The sequence below is a fragment of the Dermacentor silvarum genome, chromosome 11 (genome assembly GCF_013339745.2).
Source record: "Dermacentor silvarum isolate Dsil-2018 chromosome 11, BIME_Dsil_1.4, whole genome shotgun sequence".
NCBI classification, from domain to species: domain Eukaryota; kingdom Metazoa; phylum Arthropoda; class Arachnida; order Ixodida; family Ixodidae; genus Dermacentor; species Dermacentor silvarum.
In genome coordinates this window covers 78,247,929-78,268,663 of record NC_051164.1, presented here as the reverse complement: position 1 = coordinate 78,268,663, position 20,735 = coordinate 78,247,929, and the positions used below count along the sequence as shown (strand labels likewise).

At 45.3% G+C, this 20,735-nt stretch overlaps 1 protein-coding gene across 1 annotated transcript in view; it reads right to left on the bottom strand.

Annotated features, from left to right (window-relative positions):
• Positions 1-19,056, bottom strand: part of LOC119433170 (QRFP-like peptide receptor) — a 157,649-nt gene extending 138,593 nt beyond the window's left edge. Inside the window, 1 exon segment of the mRNA XM_037700303.2 lies at positions 18,914-19,056. The gene's annotated coding sequence lies outside the window, so the exon portion shown is untranslated.
• Positions 19,057-20,735: the final 1,679 nt, after the last annotated feature.

The following is a 20,735-nucleotide window of genomic DNA, read 5'->3' as shown; positions in this document are numbered from 1 at the left end:
AAGTGCCTCATCGAAGTATTCAAAATAATACTATTAATCAACACCAATTGTAAAGTTTACATAAACGCAGCACAGCAACTTCGCATCGCCAAGACTTCCCAACAAATAACTGATCTGTTCACTGCGCCTCAGTGAGCACTTAAACTAGACAAACTTAGTTCACACGTGCAGTACCTATGAGCAAGGAGTTTTTTATTGCGATAGCAATTATATGGACACTTCAACCGCATTTCTGCCGTCGGCGTCGCAGTCGTCGTCGCCGTCGTCGTCGCCGTCGTCGTCGCCGTCGCCGTCGCCGTGAGGTTCCCTACAGATAAAATCTTCGCCGCGTGCCGTTTGCCCGAGCGGAAGCGTGCGGGGACGCGCGCTATCACGAAGAGCGAACGCACTCAATCTCCCACGCGCAAGCAAGGAATCGGGAAGCCACCGCCGGAGGGAGCGGGGGGGGGGGGGGGGGCGCACTTCCACTCAGCCAACAACCGCGCTCGTCACTCGCTCGCACCGTCTCTTATCTCCACACGGCTCTGACCTTTATGCGCCGTGCATTCGCCGCTCAGGTTCCGTTGAAGCGATAGACCGCACGTACCTTCGCCGCTGCGGCGTATCCGCTTGCTGCCAGCGTTTTGACGGTCGTTGTCTGCAGTCATTCAGTGTGATCTATTCATGTTTGTTTGTGCGCGCTCACACCACGCTTGTTCATTCAGTTAGTAATAGTCGGGCCACATTTTCCAACGCACGCTAGACATGCAATGCTGCCCGGATCGGCAGTGCAGCGCTACAGGTGTGTCCCTTCGCACGCGCTGCCCACGGGAAGCGCTTCTCATCAACACCACCGTTTCACACGCGCCTTCTCGTGGTCATCGAGTCTCTCTTCATGTCGGTCTACTTACGCCGTAGCACACCTGCTTACTTAATCAGCTCATGTTTACTACAATTCATATTGCTACCAAAGCCGCTCACCTTACTTCGTATGACATTGCTGTGTTGCTATCGCATTCATTGCTTCGCCCTTAGGGCGAAACTGTGACATTTTTATTGCTAAATTTCAGGAACCTCCCTTCACAGGCGAACTAAATGGACTTCAATAGAAGTTGTTATACTTTTATGTATTTTTCATTAAATGGTTCATCACGAGCCCTTTAAAGAATTGAGCTGTATTGTGCGCTAGCTTAAGTTGTGAACTTGTGATTTTATTCTGTCTTTACTTGGGGAGGAGAGGCTGGGGGGGGGGGGGGGGGAGAGCGTTTCCTTAATTATGAATATATGTGAGCACCTCACTTTACGTGCTGCAATAATCGCTCACGGGTGCATTCTTTCTCCCCCAAATTTCTACAAATTTCGTTGGATATCGAATAAGCAGTTTGCATAATGAGCTCATTTCTGCGTTTTATATGGACCTAGACAGGAGCTTCGTCTTCCTGCTAAGTTTCACGTCATGCATAGGGTCTCAGATTACACGAAACGTGCAAGCACACTTTTGGGACAGCCCCATTATTCGCACTGTTTCGGCCACAGTGAAGTACGCTCAAGAGAACGCAGGGAAAGCAGTTGACAACATGGTTCCTGAAGTTAGATACGGGGGTTGCCTCGTATAGGAGCAGAAAGTACTTGGCGCGAGTTTATTTATATTGTTTTCAAAAGCGGTAAGGGCAGTTTAACAGCGACATCTTCTCTTTAAAAATGGCATGCAGTCGTCAGAAGCAGCGTATACGCGCTACCGAGGACACTAACAAAGCAATATGCCCCTATATTAAAATTCGTCGATTTCGCCCGAATGGCAAGGCTTAGCCTTGCGCTCGGACTTCTTGGACGGCGTTCTAACCATACGCGGGTGCGACACTTTTGTAACGGCGAAGCACGCAAAAGGTAACTAACAGCAAGGCGGAAAGAAACAGCACCCTGGCCACTGCCAGACGTCTCAAAACGCTTGGCATGATGAAGAACGCCGTTGGAGGCCGGCGTCGCGCCTCTATAAGTGGCGATGAGACTGAGGACAAACCGTCGGCGTTAGTCAGCACTGCCCAGTGCGGTATTAGACAACCCTTAGCTTGACGTTTGCTAGCCCGCTCCGCTCAGACTAGTGCATACACACACAGCGGAATCAGCAGGAATGCTAGCGGTATGCTTATGCATAGCCTCCTATGGCTTATGGCATGCGTGAGCACAACGCTAATGCCAGCAGTGGTAGAACGCTGTCCCGAGCAGATTGAGGCCGAGCCAAGGAGGCCCTCTACTCCTCCGCGCTGGCGCGCATGCGTCGTTAGCAGCAAGTCAGCACGAAAAAACGCCAACGCCAATGGCGAAGACACGGACGTTCTAAGCGCGTTAGCAATTGTGCTGTCACAGCAATACGCGTGCATGTAAGAACTGCTCGGTCTCAGCCTCATCCATAAATAGCGCGCAGAAGATATCGTAGAACGAAGGTGGCCACAAGGAGGCCGTCGCTCCAGTAAATGTGAGAGTCTGTGGTAAAAAAAAAAATGTTTAATTCGAGCACTAGGTCACTATTTCTTCGAGTACAAACAACCCGTCAATCCTTATAGCCACAGAGCTTCATGAACTGCTACATTGGCAAGCAGGATTGCTCCGCTTCTGCTGGGCCCCTGAGCAAAAACAAGTTGCGTTTTTTTTTGTTTTTTGTGTATTGTGTTTTATTTTTTGTAGGAACTTGACATATTTGGAACCGATACAGTTTAGCTTTTTGCCGGTGTCTTTCTTCTAGCCTCAATCGAAATAGCGAGCGAACGGACTGTCAAGAATCCTTATTGTACTGGTCGACAAAGTCGACAAGTTGATCGGCGTGATCGTACTTCACGATGCGTTTAACTGTCGCTGACGTGGTGCAAACGAAGAGAAATGGAAACCGTGGGTCAATAAACGTAAAGCGGCCGACAAGAGCTGCCTTCTTCGCATTCGGCTGTTCGATAAACTTGGCGCCTGTCTTCTATTCCATGAAATAAAGAAAAAAAGCTTTGCGAGAGGCACATTTGGTCACCATAATATTATGCGTGTTTGGAGCACAATCGACTCATCGCACGCTCAGCGCCCATCTTGGCTGTTCCCAAGGGAGTGCACGCTGCTGCCGCTGCTTGGTTGATGGTGCTGACATATCTTGACCGGTGGACAACAAGGGCGCGTCAATCAAATTCTTCCGGGAGGACACTTCCGGTTTAGAATCGAGGAAAAGGGCGGGGGGCGGGGGGGGGGGGGGGCTTGAGGGTATACAGAGGAGGAGAAAGTAGGTCATTCGAAAAGGGTGTGGTGAGGCCGTTAAAATAAGACATCGGCGTGCCCAACAATGAGGAGGCAGCGTCTGAAGAGGCGACGCACACCGATGGAAATTGAAAGCGTAGAAAAGCCGGAGCCTGCCGCTGTTGACACTGCCGCAACGGCACGGTGTACTTAGCCAAATGATTGACACCTGTTGGGCCGTTGCTGAAAGATGCATCTGGACTTGCTCGTTGCTGGAATGCTCACGGCCGTCCATGTAAGTACTGCGTGTATATAGAATCGCGAGGGCAAAAAAAATATTTTTTTGATGCTCGAGACCCGCGGGAACGCTCAGGTTTGTAGCAGTATCACTGCTTCACCTTCTGCATATTTCAGTTCTATGGAAAGTACAGTGTTTGCGCTGAACTTGTTTGGAAACTTCTGCGTCGCGGAAAAGAACAGATTGGTGGCGCTGTGCGTGGTTTATCGTGAGGTAAGTTTTGTCATGTTTGTATTGTAAGACCAGAGTTATGGCTTTTACATCTGTCTATACCTACAAACTGGAGAAGAAATAAGTGACTGACAAAAGAGGGTATGCGTGAACAAATAATATGGGAAGAATTAAAATCTATTTACTCTGGAACGGAGTGAATTCAGTGACTTATAAATAGGAAACGCAAGCTGTCTGTCTGTTCTTGTGCCTGTATGTTTGTTTGGTTGATTGTTTGTTTAAAATTACGTGGCTTCAGAAAAATGACCACTATGGGCAATGATGACGCTATCACTACGTGTTGCTGAGATAGTTGGCTCGTAATTATTATTGTGCTAAAGACGCGAAGCCATATGAAGAAAGGACCGGACAGAAAACAGCGTTCCATCCTCTTTTCCTGTTTGGTTGCGTCTTCATACATGGTTCGGCATTTTTCCCACGACAATATATCATGGTTTTCGTGCTTATTGCGATTTCGTTCATATTTATTCTTCGTTGCCAAAACCAAAACTGACACCCTTGACTTTACAAGGTATTACACAACAATCATCTGTAAGCCTACACTGTATTTAATGAAAATACTTGGAATACGGCACCACGTGTTCTCTTGGAGTTATTTACAAGTGTGGCGATAAAGAAGAAAGAGAAGAATATGAATGAAGAAGATGATGATGGTTATTATGATCGTGTTTGGTATACAAGCCGGAAATAGCTGCGCCCGAGCGACTTCCTTTTGCCGCTCCGAATGTGGATAAACAATGCGACTAGACGAACCTAAAGTAAGATGTCCGCCCTTCTCCATGACCACCCCGTACCCCATGGAGCAATCCAGTCCTACGACATGAAACGATCGGGGACGAATACTCGTGCGCGAAACGGATAAACTGAATTCAATCAATGCATCTCAGAAGATTATAATGTACTTTTATACTAATACACCCCTGTCCACCAGCACCACACACAAACGTAGGTTTTGTCGTTCACGTCTTTAGGTCATAATACGCTAGCTTCAGCAGAGAACCATCCCTAAGACGATGTAACAGACTTTCCAATGCGGGGACTTTTCAATAACCCGCCGTGGTTGCTTAGTGGCTATGGTGTTAGGCTGCTAAGCACGAGGTCGCGGGATCAAATCTCGGCCACGGCGGCCACATTTTGATGGGGGAGAAGTGCAGAAAACACCCGTGTACTTAGATTCAGCTGCACGTTAAAGAACCCCAGGTGGTCCAAATTAATCCGGAGTCCCCCACTACGGCGTGCCTCCCCCACTACGGCGTGCCTCATAATCAGATGACGGTTTTGGCACGTAAAATCCCATAATTAAATTAATTAATTACCTTTTCAATAGAAAAGCTAAGCGAGGATCTTCCGTTTACTCTTTATTGCGATAGCAATTATATGGACGCTCCTAGATTTCTGCCGTCGTCGTCATCGTCGCCGTCGCCGTGAGGTTCCGTATAAAGTCCGAGGGCAATAAAATCGTCGCCGCGCTTCATATGCTGTATGTGCGAGTGAAAGCGCCCGAGGGATGCGCGCTTTCACGAAGAGCGAACGCACGGCGGAGAGCAAACGCGACGTCTTCCGTCTCGCGAAAGGCCGTGAAGAGATGGGAGGGAGGGAGGGAGGGGGGGGTGACGTGTTCTGCGGCAGCAACTGCGTACCTTGCCACCGGATGCAAGGGCACTGGCGACTCAATCTCGAACGCGAAAGGAGGAAAGCGGGAAGACAGTGGATGAGGGAGGGGTTGCGGCTTCTACTATACCAACAACGGCGTACTTGTACTTTGCATGGCTGCGGGCGGTCGCGCGCACCGTATCTTGAAAGTGATCTGCACACGGCTCCTACCTTTGTATGCGCTGTGCTTTCGCCGCTCAGTTTCTGTTGAAGCGATAGACCGCACGAACCTTCGCTCGCTGCTGGAGTCGCGCTTGCTCACGCAAGCGTTTTGACAGCGGTTGTCTGCGGTCATCGAGTGTCATCTATTCATGTTTGCTTGTGCGCACTGACACCATGCTTGTTAATTCAGTTAGTAAGCGAATGTGTCCAAGTTTATACACCCGACAAAACTACTATCCTTACTCTGTATAGCTCTCTACTAATTTGCTATCGCAATTGATGCTTCACCTTTCGGGCGAAACTACGACTTTTCCCCCCTCCGTAACGAGATATCGGTAAACCAACGACTCGCTCCTGCATAGACGCAAACGAAACGCGAGCACGGCCAAGTTCATATAGTACTGAATCCTTTGCTATAGTGGTTTGGATGTTGTTTATTACTTTCATTTATTTGCGGGTGCAAAGGAGGACAGAAAATCATTAAGAAGCGATGGGCTGCGCAGTTCACAAAATGCGGAAATATACAAATGACATCACTCGTCAGGGGAACATTAGTTTTTCTGCGTATTTATGTTGTCTGTGCGAGTATGTGAACTTTAGAACGGCTGTAATACAGGAGACTGTCATTATAGTTACTTATAGTTAGTATTTGTTTTAAACTTTATTCGAGCACGTGTATGAATTTAGAGGAGTAAACGGCGCCGTCTAACAGGCGCCAACAACTCCTCAGACAAAGACAATAACAAATAAAGAAGAAAAAAAATGTTATGACGACAGCCTTTACAGTCTACGGCACTGTGCTGAAATTGATTCATCGAGGGGCTAATGGAATGGGGGAAAGCTGTCCGACAAAGCAGCCGATCATAGAGTTTCCTACGATAATTACCAGAGGGAGCTCTGGAACTGCGATCGTTCAGCCGTCATGGGAACGATGGGTATTACATGGATTTGTCTGCTCTTCGTACTTGTGGATTCGGACGTTCTTGTGGCTTTGTTCATTACACTTTATCTGCATTTATGGTCCTAAATTTCAGAGCAATCCATACTTTCCTGTACTCCACCTCACTAGTAACTTGCAGCACTGCCGAAGGCACGAGGTGTACACGGGCAATATCATTGCACAGCGTAATATAGTTCCGGACTGAGTATGATTATTGGCGCTATTAGAGAGCTGTATTTTCGCTTGGCACATATGATACATTCCAGGGATACGTAACATGTTCAGCGATTTGCGGATGCATGTCACATACGACGAAATAACTACGGCGCTTACCACCGGTAACCGTAATAGCCACCCTAACCGCGAATATGTAGTAACATGGCAGCGTCCAGGCAACCCAGACCGTCGACTTCGATACGAATGTGCGCTTGTGACTGCCTCTCTGCCCTGACAGCAAGAAATAAAGGGTAAATAAGTCATCGCTTAATGTATCCGCACGCTCAGGGCGGAGCATCAGGTATATTTTGTCGTCATTATTAAGATCAGGGGGGGGGGGGGAGAGGGGGGGGGCTATTCTGTGTCCACCTAGTGGACATGTCCATTTCGTCCACTGCTAAAGTGCTTATTGGCTGAGTGCGCCTGTCTCCTACTAACACGTACCCTAGCCCATCCAATCAGAATTTCAGCAGCAGACGAAATGGACATGTCCACTTACACTTAAGTGTAATTACACCATTGGACACTGTAAGTGTCCAATGGTGGACACTTACAGGATACCCCCTCCCCCAGGTGTTTGTTGTGGCGCTGCTAGGACTACAGAGGCGGTGCCAAGCCGTAAAAGTGGTCCCATTTACAGTTAGCAGATGGCTCCACAGCATTAGCACTGGTGACGCGTTGACGATGCGGAGTGCTATAAAGGCCTAATTGTTGACTGCCTCATTATATTCACTACTTCGCTCAAGTACGGTACGTGATGACGGTGGCGAGCAAACGCCTAACGGACGCCGAGGATACGACGCGGCACGAGTGAACAATTATACGGGCGTTCGCCATTACTGCTGGACAAGGAGGCTGCAAGTAACTGCTGAGAAAGCGTATAGATGAAGCGCGGAGCCCCGCTATCGTATTCAAGTAGACGCAGCTTATGGTTACACCGGCAAAGCATTTGTTGCGTCCAATCCACCATCCGTGGAGGTTGGCAGAGCAGACGCTGAGCAGACGACGCGGCACGCATGAACATATTTTGCCTATGTTCTAGGCCGCTTTGTCGATGCATCCGTCCCTGGCCTAATGGTTCAATATCCTGATTCTGTATACTAGAGGTCCTGTGTTTTAAATTCTGCAATTGGACAATTTTGTTAACGTTTGTTTAATTATTTATTACACGGTACTGTGTTGAAAATGAAGAGTTTTTGAAGTCACGAAGCCGTTTCAAGCCACTAGCTCGAAAGTTAGGCAAGTCCACGCACTAACCATCATTACAATGCTGTCTGGACCAACCAGGTTGCAGCTCTGTCTAGTAATTATTGTAGGAAATTCTATGCCGCCAACCACGCTGCAAGCTTATCTTTCTTAAGCCAGGCAATTCAGACAGCCGATTCGTCTCTTTCGAATCAATCCCGTACGAGTGATTGATTTCGATCTCTTTGTGACCTGGGCTTGCATGACTGAGTTTGGTAAGGGTCTCATGTTGGGGTTCACATACGATTTTCTTAGTTCGCTTCTTCGCCAACGTACCGCTGGATGCAACAGAGAATCAAAGAAACTATTTTGACTACTTATAAGAAAGGCGTAACATAATTTAACTTATGTAATTACTGCGCAATATTTACCGAAAAAAATGTAGGATTTCAAGTAACTCAAGGTGCGAACGAAAAAGTACGCATCTCGGAGCAGATAAGATACCAGCAGATTGGGAACGTCATCTATAGCAACACATTGTCACGCACAAGCCGCGCACCTTGTGAATGATGTAATCAGTCACCGGTTACCATTTTTGACAATATTTGGTTTGTGTTAGTAATATTTCTTTGTGTTAGCTAGTGACTCCAGTAATAGTTTTTTTGGAGTTACGTATAGCTGCTATGTACTTATACTTTTAGTGAATACTAATTAACGGAAGGTGCCCCGCACAGTCTGCTGACTCCGGGACTTCCCTCTGTATGTACGTATATTCCACTATTGTAACCTAATTGTCCGCAATAAACTGAAAGTGAAATACGAATAACACTTGAGATTCTTAAGCCGAATATATGTAACGAACATTTTATCCGAGTTGAACGCCTTCACAATTGTAGTTGATAAAGCTTTGATGTCACAACATTGAGCAGCATTGCAAATAATATTTGAACATACTGCGAAGTACAGTAGCCTGACGTTCCATCCAGCATAAGTACACATTCGGCGCGCCGGAAATCTTCAGTGGTAGAAGCTTTATGTAGCGATCATCAGTTATGCTTGCGATTGTGGAGGGAAGGTGGTTCCATGCGACGCTTGTCCTAGGAACAAGAGTCATTACACAATTTTGTGCGACAAGACGGCAGACCAACCTTGAAGCGATGATCGGTCCTTGAAGAAATATAATGAGGTGGATGAAACAGGATGTCCTTTAAATCGTTGTTATAATAATAGATTTTGTGAAAAAGATTAAGGCGAGATGACTTTCGACGCAACGAAAGGTCAGGCAAGTTTAGGGTTTTCTTCATAGACGTGACACTGGAATGACGTGAATAATTCGATAAGATGAAACGTGCTGCGCGATTCTGAATAGCTTCAAGAGTTTGAATGAGAGTGGTCTGAGTAGGATCCCATATGGCGCATGCGTACTCTAACTTAGAACGTACCAGGGTTTTGTAAAGTGTTAACTTCAGGGACGATGGGGCATCAAAAAAAATTTCGACGCAGATAGCCAAGCATGCGATTCTCGTTGTTAGTTACATATTCGATTATGCAGGAAGGGAGGAAGCATTAATTAGGGAGTGCTAAGAATTCCTTTTCTGTGCACTTATTTGTGGACTGTATATTGTGTGTTTGATGATAAATCGATCAGTCAGTAACATTGCATCAACATACATGTGCGACGGTACAAAATGTAGTCAGCTAATCAGATACAAAAAAAAAGTCGAAAGACACAAGAGAATAAACCGCGCAGAAATTTTCTTAAAGTACTGAATCCACTAAACATCTACTACTAGGGCCGACGACTGACTATTGAACAGGTAGCGTTCGGCCGGAACAAACTGATTATACCGTGCCCCACTTGCAGTTTCTCGAATTAGCATTCCTCACCAAGAAAGCAGTTTTAACTTGATTTTCAGTGATGCACTCACACACTGTCTAATGCGTGGTGGTTACTTTTTGAACACGTATCTATAAAGTAATGTTTGACCCACTTGACTTTTTTAACACCTCTGTGAAGTTCATTCATAAATATAATTATCAGAGCAGAGATATATCACGTTTCGGTAGAGACAATAAGTTACTAGATTTCGAACTCTTCACCGGCGTTACACAAAGTGCCCCCCCCCCTTTTCCTCCCCACCCACGAACAAATATACTAAAAATATCCAGCAGTGTATAAAGAACAAAGTAGAAAGGTCCGCAAAAAATGCAGCTATCTTGCATTCATTACACTCTTAATCTTAGGCTTAAGCTATAACTGAAAAGTTGTTTCAAGAATTTTTCGTTGCGATTACCTCAAATGAACGCAGTTTCACGTCCGATTGGCAAGCTATATGAAATGGTGTTCTACATAATGCGAATTCTTAATTTTTTAAATACGTATATAAAAATTCGGAGCTGTGTTCCTGTGATCAAAGACGATGTCCCTCATATTCAAACATGGTTCAACGTAGATGCTTGCGACACTATTCTGGATAACAGGTACATATATGTGGAGCGCTGCTCCGCATTACAGTGGTTGTTTCACTGAAACAGAGCTCTAGGCATTCTTATGTTGAAAATTCATTCAAAAAAATTTGCCGCGTATCTGCGTGCTTCGCTGCAAATGTCGTCGAAAGACGATAGTCTTCTGCCGGCCGTACTACATGAGTGCTGGTCTGATCCGCGGCCACCCGTGATGCTGTTCTCGTACCATTTCCGTCCTGGCATGAAGGTTTGTTTGAACAGATTTCATTTTACCGCATTATTTCATAAAGCGGCCATTTATGTTTTGCCCTGCCTCAGACAGCGCTTCCTTTATGTTGAATCGGCCGCATCTGGCTGGCATTGATAAAATTGAGGAGGCGCTGCGTGAGACATGGACGCCATCTGGCAATACATCGGGAAACATGAGCTTGTGCAGAGGGTTTCCTTCCTCCATGGCAGAGGGCGCTCGTCGGCGCGCAGTCAGGGAACGTCGTTCGTCGGCGCGCATAGCATGGCATTTTCAGCACAGCTTAAGAAACTAGGGTCTTTAGAGTTACGCATCTACGTATTTTCTATTAAAGGAACACACCTCCTAATACTTACCTAGTGATGTTGCGCCTCAGATATGCGTAATATTTACTTTGTGATCGATAACGTTCACAAGTATGAACAGCCGTACCAGTTTAAGTAGTGTGGGCGGTAAGCAAGTGGTCCAACTTTGGCCGGGTGGCTGAATCGGGTGACAGACAGACAGACAGACAGACAGACCAAATTTTCAGCGTTTAAGTTCCCCAAGAAAGACTATCGTCTTTAAAAAATGTCGCAGTCTCGCCCGAAAGGCGCAGCATCGATTGCGATAGCAAATTTGTAGAGAGCTATTCGGAGTCGGGATAGTGGTTTTATCGGCTGCATAAACTTGGACACATTCGCTTACTAACTGAATTAACAATCGTGGTGTCAGCGCGCACAAGCAAACGTGAATAGATCACACTGAATGACCGCAGACAACGACTGTCAAAACGCTGGCATCAAGTGCAGCCGCCGCAGCGGGTGAAGGCTCGTGCGGTCTATCGCTTCAACGGAAACTGAGCGGCGAATGCACAGCGCATACAAAGGTCAGAGCCGTGTGGAGATGAGAGACGGTGCGGGCGACCGCCACCGCCGGGCATAGTGCAGAGGAGTTGTGCAGAGAAGTTGTTGGCAGAGGAGAAGCTGCAGCCCCCCCCCCCCTCTCCCTCCCGCGCTGCCTTCCCGCTTTCTTGCTTTCGCGTGGGAGATTGAGTGGCGAGTTGCCCTTGCGTCCGGTTGCAAGATAAGCATTTGGTGAAGCAGCACAGCGTCGCCCCGCCTCTCTCCCTCCCTTCCATACCCCCACGCCTTTCGCGCGGCGGTCGCGCTTGCTTTCCGCCGTGCGTTCGCTCTCCGTGATAGCGCGCGTCCCCCGGGCGCTTTCACTCGCACACACGGCACGCGGCGACCATTTTATCACCCTTGAACTTTATACGGAACCTCATGGCGACGGCGACGGCAGAAATCCGGTTGAAGCGTCCATATAATTGCTATCGCAATAAAAAGAAAAAGAAAAAATACGTTGTAATGTTTGGAACGCCGTTACATCAAGGTAGGTGGGAATATTTGCAAAATTTCTCCAGCTATAACTGGAAGCTATGTGGAACGAGATTGAGAATGTGTCAAGGGAATTAACTAACCACGTACGATATTTAATAATTACCCGCATTTTAGCCTCCCTCATCGTCGCTTTCACCCTCGTCGTAATTCAAAAACGAACTTGATGAAAAGGAAAAGCCCGGTAACCTACAATAACATGCGTATAACACGATTGTCTGTTATATAACACGTTTACCTGTTATAACACGATTGCCTGTATTCGAGAAGGCACGTGTTATAAAACACGGCGGTGAACGGGGCGCATCGCTGTGAAAAGCAAGAAAGAACGGGCCTTCACGGCGAGGCCACGTTAACCAAAAAAGAAAAGACAGGCACACGGCCAGACACTCACGTCATGCTATCGCACCGTTGGGATTATCACGTGGTCGGCCCTATGCTGCCGCGGCTGTCACGTGGAAACACCGATATTGCAATGCTCATTCCAGAGCAATAGGTCAAGATCATGTGGTCAACATAATCATAAAATCATCATCATCACGTCATCATTAAATGTCATCATCAAAGGCTGATGACGCCGTTGTAAATTATGCGTAAAAAATGTGGTACAGGGTGCAAAAGTTCCCTAATTAACAACTGCTGTTGTTAGTTCAGTGCTTGTCCTGTGCGTTTATCTTCATGGTGTCACCGTGACATTTGCGCTGCCATTCAATATAATGGTAGAAGGCTACTGATTGGAAAATAATAGCACCAAAAGCTGCTCTAGCTGGGGCAGCGAGAGATTCACGATGCCGATGAGTATGGCGACGGTGATGTGCTGACTGTTCGATTATGGTGGTGTCAGTTGCGAGAGAGCAATGACGATTCGATCACGATGTGATTATAACAGGTGGAGGAATTAGGGCGATAACGACGCAATGACGCTGACGGCACATCGAGTACAGTAGACAAATCTCGTTGTTGTTGCATTCATTCATCTGGGTAGGGCCAATTATCTTCTTCCTCCTCTTTGGCATCGGGATCATCAACAGCAGCAGCATCGTCATCATCATTCATCGCCATTACTATCCCTTACTATAACCCCAATGTTATGTCCGACTGCAGAACCAACTTCACACCAGCTACAGGGAAGATGAAATAGGGTTTTATTTTCTGCTGACTGCTGTTACGCAAACGTAATGATACATAATGATGATTGCATCAGCTATAGGTCACCCAAAATAAATGAAAGTTGCCCGTATACAGTATCACTTTAGAAAATCTCATTGCACTAGCCTTCGCACCCGTCTCGCAGTAAACAATATATGTTGACAGCCAACGTTGAGTTGCATCAGAGAAAGCACGCACGCCCTTTCGATATCTAGAAAGATTAGCAAATATACTAGACGGACGTGAGAGTCACCTAAAGTTGAATACGGCGTTTGCTGACTGTATCGCGCACGGATGAACGTACCGCTTCGAATGGTATGTGGTTAAGGTATGAGTTAGGGTATGGGTTAGGGTTAGGGCATGATTATGGTTAGATTGTGGTTAGGGCTAGGTTAGGGTATGGTTAGGGTTAGGTTAGGGAATAAGTTAGGGTATGGTTAAGGTATGGTGAAGGAATGGGTATGGTTAGGAAGCGGACGGGCTTCAAGCAAGAAGTATGACGTCCAGAGCCGTTGGCTGAGCTAGAAAGAATGAAAAGGAAGCTAGCTACTTTCGCTATTTCGAGGATTGAGTTCACTGCTCAGTGCTAATTTACTCGCGTTTTCGCGCGAGTTCAGTGGCGTCAATGATGCGGAAACCCGGCATTCCTGGATGGGTCTGGTTGCGAGTACCTTTCGAACAAGATCTCGTTAAACCAGGATAAGAAGTAAAGCTTGGCGCACCTTTTTGTTTTATTCGTAAGTTGGGCTTTTCGTTTTGAAGCGGTCAAAGGGTGATGTGAACGCCTATAGGTGAACGCCTATAGGCACACGGGCAGAAAAGACTGCCACGCGAGGAGTAATCCATCGTTAAGGTTACCAGAAATAAAAGAAAATCTTAGGATTTCGTGTAAGTGCGGCTTAGGCATATAACAAAGTTACTGTGTTCTGAACGTTTCAGGAAACCGCGTGGCTGTTGGATACGCGGCGTAAAACTGGAAACATTTAAAGGCCAACTCAAAAGTTTTCGTGTTTATTTTCTTTTCTTTTTGTTTTATTTGTTGCTCTTATTTCCTGCGACATCTTCCTTGCTGTCTGTTTATTTCTTTTTTTTTTCGCTACTGCTTAGTGCTGCAGTGTTCTGCCATCTGTTGGCGGAAGCGAGAATTGCGACAGTGATGGCACTGAGGAGCTGAAAACAATTTCTCTAGTTGGTGGCTGACTACGGCGTAATGCGTACTTCGTTATTTATTGAAACTGAGAGTTAAAGACCGGCCTCTTGCGGGGTGCTACGTTTTCGCAATGACACTTATTTATTTATTTATAATTCCTTAGAGGCCCATCGAAGGGCGTTCAGTAAGGGGACTAACGGGTTCAACAGAAAAAAAATGTTAGCATCAAAAAAGGTAACGAAACAAAGGTTACATGGGGCAATATGGGGACTTGTTAATGTATAGCACCACTTTACAACATTAATGAGCGTGCATATTTAATCACAGAAACCTATATTTCTGTGAAGTATAGATAATAACCAGCGGCAGAAAGGCATGTTTTTTATATCGGTTAGATAATACTAGGGAAAAACTATAGTGGTAATAAAATAATCAGTAATAAAATCAACGTGAACGACATTTCATTTATTAGTTAAAACTTTCGTAGTCTACAAAAACAGCCAACTAAATATTTTTTTATCTGTACGGCCACGAAATCATGCCACATTTCATAGTATAAAGGTACTCAAGACATTTAATACGTTATTAAGCATAGTCAATCAACCGAAATCATTGTGCGAAAGGTTCGCATAAAAGTTTGTCTGAGGCAACACCGTTTCGGTTCATTTTCCTTCCCACTGCGGTGAATTGGCCAAGATTCGGATGCCTTTAGTTATTACTAAAAGCAACAAAATGTTTCTGGAAGGAATGAATGAAAAGTAATGCAGCCTGAAACAACGAAAAAAGATTGCTCCACGGCTGAGAAAAATTAAGCACCCCTATAGCAATGTCCAAAGAGGAGGCTCACAGAGACAGAATTTCCGAAATGTAAGAATGCATGCCAAATTGTCTTAACCGAAATTCTAACATATATTTCCTCTAAAAAAAACGGCGACGAAATAGTAAAAAGTGATCAATTGTCTCATCTTCTTCAAAATTTGGGCAGAGGGGGGCAGGGTAGAGGGGGGTGGAGTGCGCCACACCAGCCGCTGTGACAATAAAATTTGAAAGCAGGTATCCGAAAACGTAATCGCATAAAGCGGACTTCAGTTTTTCTGGCGTAAAATGAATATTTGCGTCGAGGAAATACGAGGTGTCGATACCGCGATTTTATGTATAGCTGGTTCAAAAAGTCTTGAATAAGTGCATGTCTTCTGAATCTAACAGCAGTTACGTAAGTTGATGCAGAGAGCATTGATAGAACAGATATCCCCGTGCTGTCAGCCATTTTGTTCATCAACAAGCCTTTATGGCCAGGCAGCCAAACCAATCTAATAAAATGTATGTGAGTATAGGCACAATAAAATGAAATATACTTAACAGGTGAGTACCACTATTTGCGGCGAGCAATAAACATAACGGATAAACATTTCATTAGTATTGAAACTTTCGATATCGATGAACTTAGTTTTCGTAAGGCTAATACCACCTCCAGAACACCAGCCGGAAATAAGGATAATAAGTCCGGAATCTTAACTGAGAACGACCAGCCTAAAGCAGGAGAGAAAATGCCAATACCTAGATACTTCGCAATGCGAGGCGTCTGTTGCAATGACAGTGTTTATGACTAGCTATAGACTCTCTCAAGGACTTTGTAATATCTCATTTACCTGTTGCCAAAGAGAAGTCTTGCGTTGTTCGGGCGACATCACTTGGCTTGACATTAACTTCCTTCACTTCCTGCGCCGCAGGCCACTTTTCTTATGGGAATAACTGCGCTGCGCTGTTGCCGCAAAACGCTAAGTGGCTTACACACCAGAACCTCCTTACTGTAATTAAGCACGTTAATCTAGAAATAGCGATAAACGGAGAAAACAACCGCGTAAATGCAATGGTATATGGAAACAAAACGAACAGGATGGCTGATATACGTGCAATCGTGACATTGTCCCCTCTAAAGTTGAACGTTATCTCAGTACAGTTGTAGAGGATTTAGCATAATCAGTGGAGGGAGCATTGAAGTGAACAATCTTGCAGACCGTAACGCAAAGCAAAACATGAAATAAACACAAGAAAAATAGGCTTTGTTAGACTTGTCCTGCTGTGACAGAGTGTAGTTACCCTGTAAACCAGGTGAAAAAAAAAAAAAACTCTGAAAAGCTGTTGCTTTGTTAGCGACTCGACCCGAAGACTTGCGCTGGGTGTGCCATAACCACTTCCTCGTATCGTTCTCGTATAAATTTTATTAACGCATTTTTTCAACATTCATTTGCATTCATAAGCGAAATTCTTGACTGATCTACCTCCGCTCCAGTTTTCGTAACTTTTTCGGTGAGTAAGTGAGTGAGATAACTTTTATTGGAGGTCAAACGAGGACGCGAACTCGTCGCGCACCCGGCTAGTCCCACGTCGGTACCGGCAGGTTTAGCCCACCGGCCCGGTCGTGAGCACGCCGGACAGCCAGGATTTGCTTGCCTAGAGCGGGGCTACGCAGAAGCGAATCCCACTCCTCCTTGCTGAACTTGGGGTATTTCGACCCGCACTCCCAGAGCATGTGTAACCCCTCACCCATCACCCCCCCCTTTTTTTTTTGACGAATTCGACAGGTCACGGCCCAGAACACACTATTACCAGCGAAAATTTGCTATGTGGTAATAATGGTGATGACGACTTGACCGGAATGTTTTTATGATTTATTCTTCGTAAAGGTATTCATGATACTTTTAAACTATAGCTTTAAAGTAACATCTGCGCAGGCGAATCAAACGTCTGTATGTGAAAACAGTCTTACATATCTGGATTGTGCTCTCGCTTAGAATGGCAGACTTTATCTAGCTTATTAGGGAGCCCACATGGCTCCCTACTCAGCTGTTTGGTATATTTTTAGAAGTAGCAAGAAAATAGGGAAAAGACAGTTAACTCACCCTCAAGTTTCTTGAAAAATAATACCGGGGCAATTTATAGGTCATTTAGGTTTCTCAACTACCATTAAAGTAACCGAGGCTCCAAACAGGCAAAGTTGTAGTTAACATGACTAAGAGTCAGCAAAATTTATCGAGTATCTCACTATTTTAGCCACACTGCTCCATTCTGTGTAGCACACCATCCTCAAAATTATGACAGAGCTGCAGTCATTTTCAGTGGGAAGCACACGTTGAAAATGCACAGCTTGCCACCGTGATGTAGTGTGGGCAAATTCTTTGGCAAAATTAGGATGAACTGAGAACCAAGACAAAATGTTTCCGCACGAGAAATATTTCTTGTCTCTTTTATCCTCGATAGGGTACACGCAAAAAAGTCGGATATTTTTTTAGATACCCAGTAGGAAAAAAAACTGCGCGAAAACCAAACAGCTTCAAAAAGTGAGGCACTCGCACTTCAAGTGAAGAGCGTGCAAAGTTTATCCTAATTATTTTACAGAGAGTTTTTAAAAAATAGTTGAGGTAACATACGCTGCATACAACAAAAATTTCTTTTCCCTGAACAAATAAGTTATTAGTTTCCTCTTTTGAACACACTAAATTTAAAAAAAGTATCAAGGAGTGCTGAAACGCTGTTAGGTAAAATCGGCTCTACGTGAGACAAAAAAGAATTGTTCATCCCCGCCAGCACCTCGTCGATAATGGTGGTAAACAGTCTAAGTTCAAGCTAAATAAATTATGGCATCGTGAACATTTCCGTTTGTTATTTTTAATTTACACAGGTAAATACAGCAAGCGGAGGGAAGCACGGCCACTCTTAAGTTGTGCTACTATAAACAAAATCACTTACGTTATGCGAATATTTTCTTACAGGCAACCCTCATAAATCAAACGGATGAACGTCAATATCTTGTACAGGATAATAGGCTTTCTTTAATGTTGATATCGATGTCTGTATTTTTTATTCATATCTGCTGTCTAGTTTAATTTTGCTATAGTTTCTGAAGAAATTTTATTTTTCGGTTAGGTGAAAAATAATTTCTCAATTATAAATAATTTGTTGTGAATTTATCAGTCAAGCAATGACCGACTTAATTTGCACAATTAGAGCGTGCTTATACCGTTTCCCCACGATTTTCTTTATATATTTTTGTCCTTCATCTTATTCATTGTTTCTACATTTACAATTGTTATCACAATCATTGCGAACGTATTCACTGGTGCTAACTTATACCGCTTTAAATAGTTGCTACTGTCAGGTCGCAATAGCCTGTTGATCTCCGCGTATCATTTCCCGCCAACGCCACTCTTTCCCGGTTCTGTTCTCTCGAACGGCAATAACACTCAAGTAGTGTGAAACGGCATCCTCACAAGAAGAGGCGCCAAAGTAATATCGAAGAAGATATCGACCCCAAGTAGTCGACGACACATTGGACGTCTACATAGCGAAGGGAATGGAAGACAACCGAATCGTCGACACCGTACAAAATAACTTTGAGACAGCCCAGTAATCAAGAAGGAAAAAATGCGAAGTAAAGTTTAAACACTGTGTGACATAAAGCTTAGACACCGTGTGACATCGACACCAAGTAGTCACCGACAAAGTTTATGCCTACAGAGCGAAGCGAATCACAGTCATCAAATTCAGCTACCCCGTACAACAACAAAAAAGAAAGACTTTTAGATAGCCCAGTAATCAAGAAAGAAATTGAGAAGGAAAGTTTTAGACACCGTGTGACACTCACAGGAGCTGGCAGTTCCCCGATTTCGGGCAGGTCCCGCGAGAAAACGTCCGGGCGCCGGCTACAGGCCGTCCTCCACGAGAAGCACGCTACCCTTCCCAAAGGAAGAATTCGCACTCCACTCGGAAATCCGTGAGCGCACGGGGGTCCCGTCGCCGAGCAAGTGACGCTTCGACCAACGGAGCCGTCGGAAGCGCGTCTGCTGGGGGGGTGAGACGCTGCGCCGCTCCGCGGCTACCGGCGGCACCGCGGGCCCGAAACCGCGCGGCATTCCTCCCTCCGACTCGCCACGGCCGAGTAGGTAGCGGGACGTTGACACCGCGCCTCCGTCGGGATGCCTGGGGAGCGAGGTGGTTGGCTCCCTCTTTCCGTTATTGCGTTCTTTCGCGCGGTGTAGCTCGACCGTGGAATGTCTCTCAAGGAATCAGCATCGAGTGATTTTTTTTAATTATTTCATCGCTACAGGGGCTCGGCGGCTATGCCATTCAGGCACGTACTGGTCACGTGTTTGATGGGTTCCTTTTATTACGCCGCTCCGCGTGCCTACCAAGCGGTGCTGTACATAAAAATGGCCGAGTGTGAGGATGAACTCTAAGCACACCCAGGTGGTCAAGGTTAATTCGAAGCTTTCTTTCATGTTTTTACCTATTGCTCATATTGTTATCTAGTAACGTAACGCTTCATTGATCTCGTTGGTCACAAACAAGCAGTAAGACGTTGAACAATAGTTACGGCAGCAACGAAGTTGATGGTATGGTATGTTAAACTTTATTAGTGTATTAGTGTTTTTTTTCACTGTTTCTATATTGAGGATACATGAATGAACATTGGATGTAAGCAAAGTACAATTCATTTGAGCACATTCATGATAATTGTTGGCCTTCAATATTCCCGGGACCTTACTGGCGCTCTTTTTCGGCGAAGGAAGGCAGCATGAAAAGAGAGGTTGTGCGCTGCGAAATTTCTTCTAGCCTTTCTGCGAGATGCTGGTCTCAACGCCATACTTTAATTTGGTATGTTGTATACTGATGTGTGTTTTGTGTACGTTTGGGTATGCTGTGTGCGTTGCGTCTATCATTTATTTGTCATCGTTTACATCTGGAATGGATTGCTAGGCGTGCCGCATCGCAAACATCCGCACTTTTCAATATATATAGCCTCTCCCTCAGTCGGGGCTAGACATCGACAAATGAATGCTGATTTATTTGTTGGAAACCAAACGTGGCCTTCTGATCACGCGTAATGAACGCTTTCATTCTCTCCAAGTCAATATTAGCACGCCAGCAGGATTGACATTGAGGTTTTGTTAATTAATAGCGATCCACCCACTGATTGTGAGAAGGGCCACGTTGACTACTGTGTAGACAACGCGAACAATCTGCACTCCAATATTTTATCTTTTTTTGCGTAACGTTGACAAGTTAATAACGGCAACGTTGGCTTAAGTTTGCAAGTGAATGCAAATTAGGTCTTTATGTGCCTTTTCGCCCACAGATTTTTTCTAATTGCAAAAAAAGTGATTTCCTAATGGTACTCATGCAGCTTAAAGACGAAAATTTCCAAGTGTGGATATGACTGCTAGCCTGTTGAAGTCGAATGTAGCAGTGCTTGCGTTGTAGCGCTTTTTCTTTGTTTGTGTAGCAACTGTGAGTCGAGAGCAGGCCTAAGCATTGTATTCTGGCGTCTTACGGTCAAAATTCCCGATCTCATTATCAGGTACATACGGTGTAATGGGAGACTCCGGGTTAATTTGGACCACCAGGGGCTCTTTAACGTATAACTAAAACTAAGTGCACTGGTGTTTTCGCATTTTTCCCCAATCGAT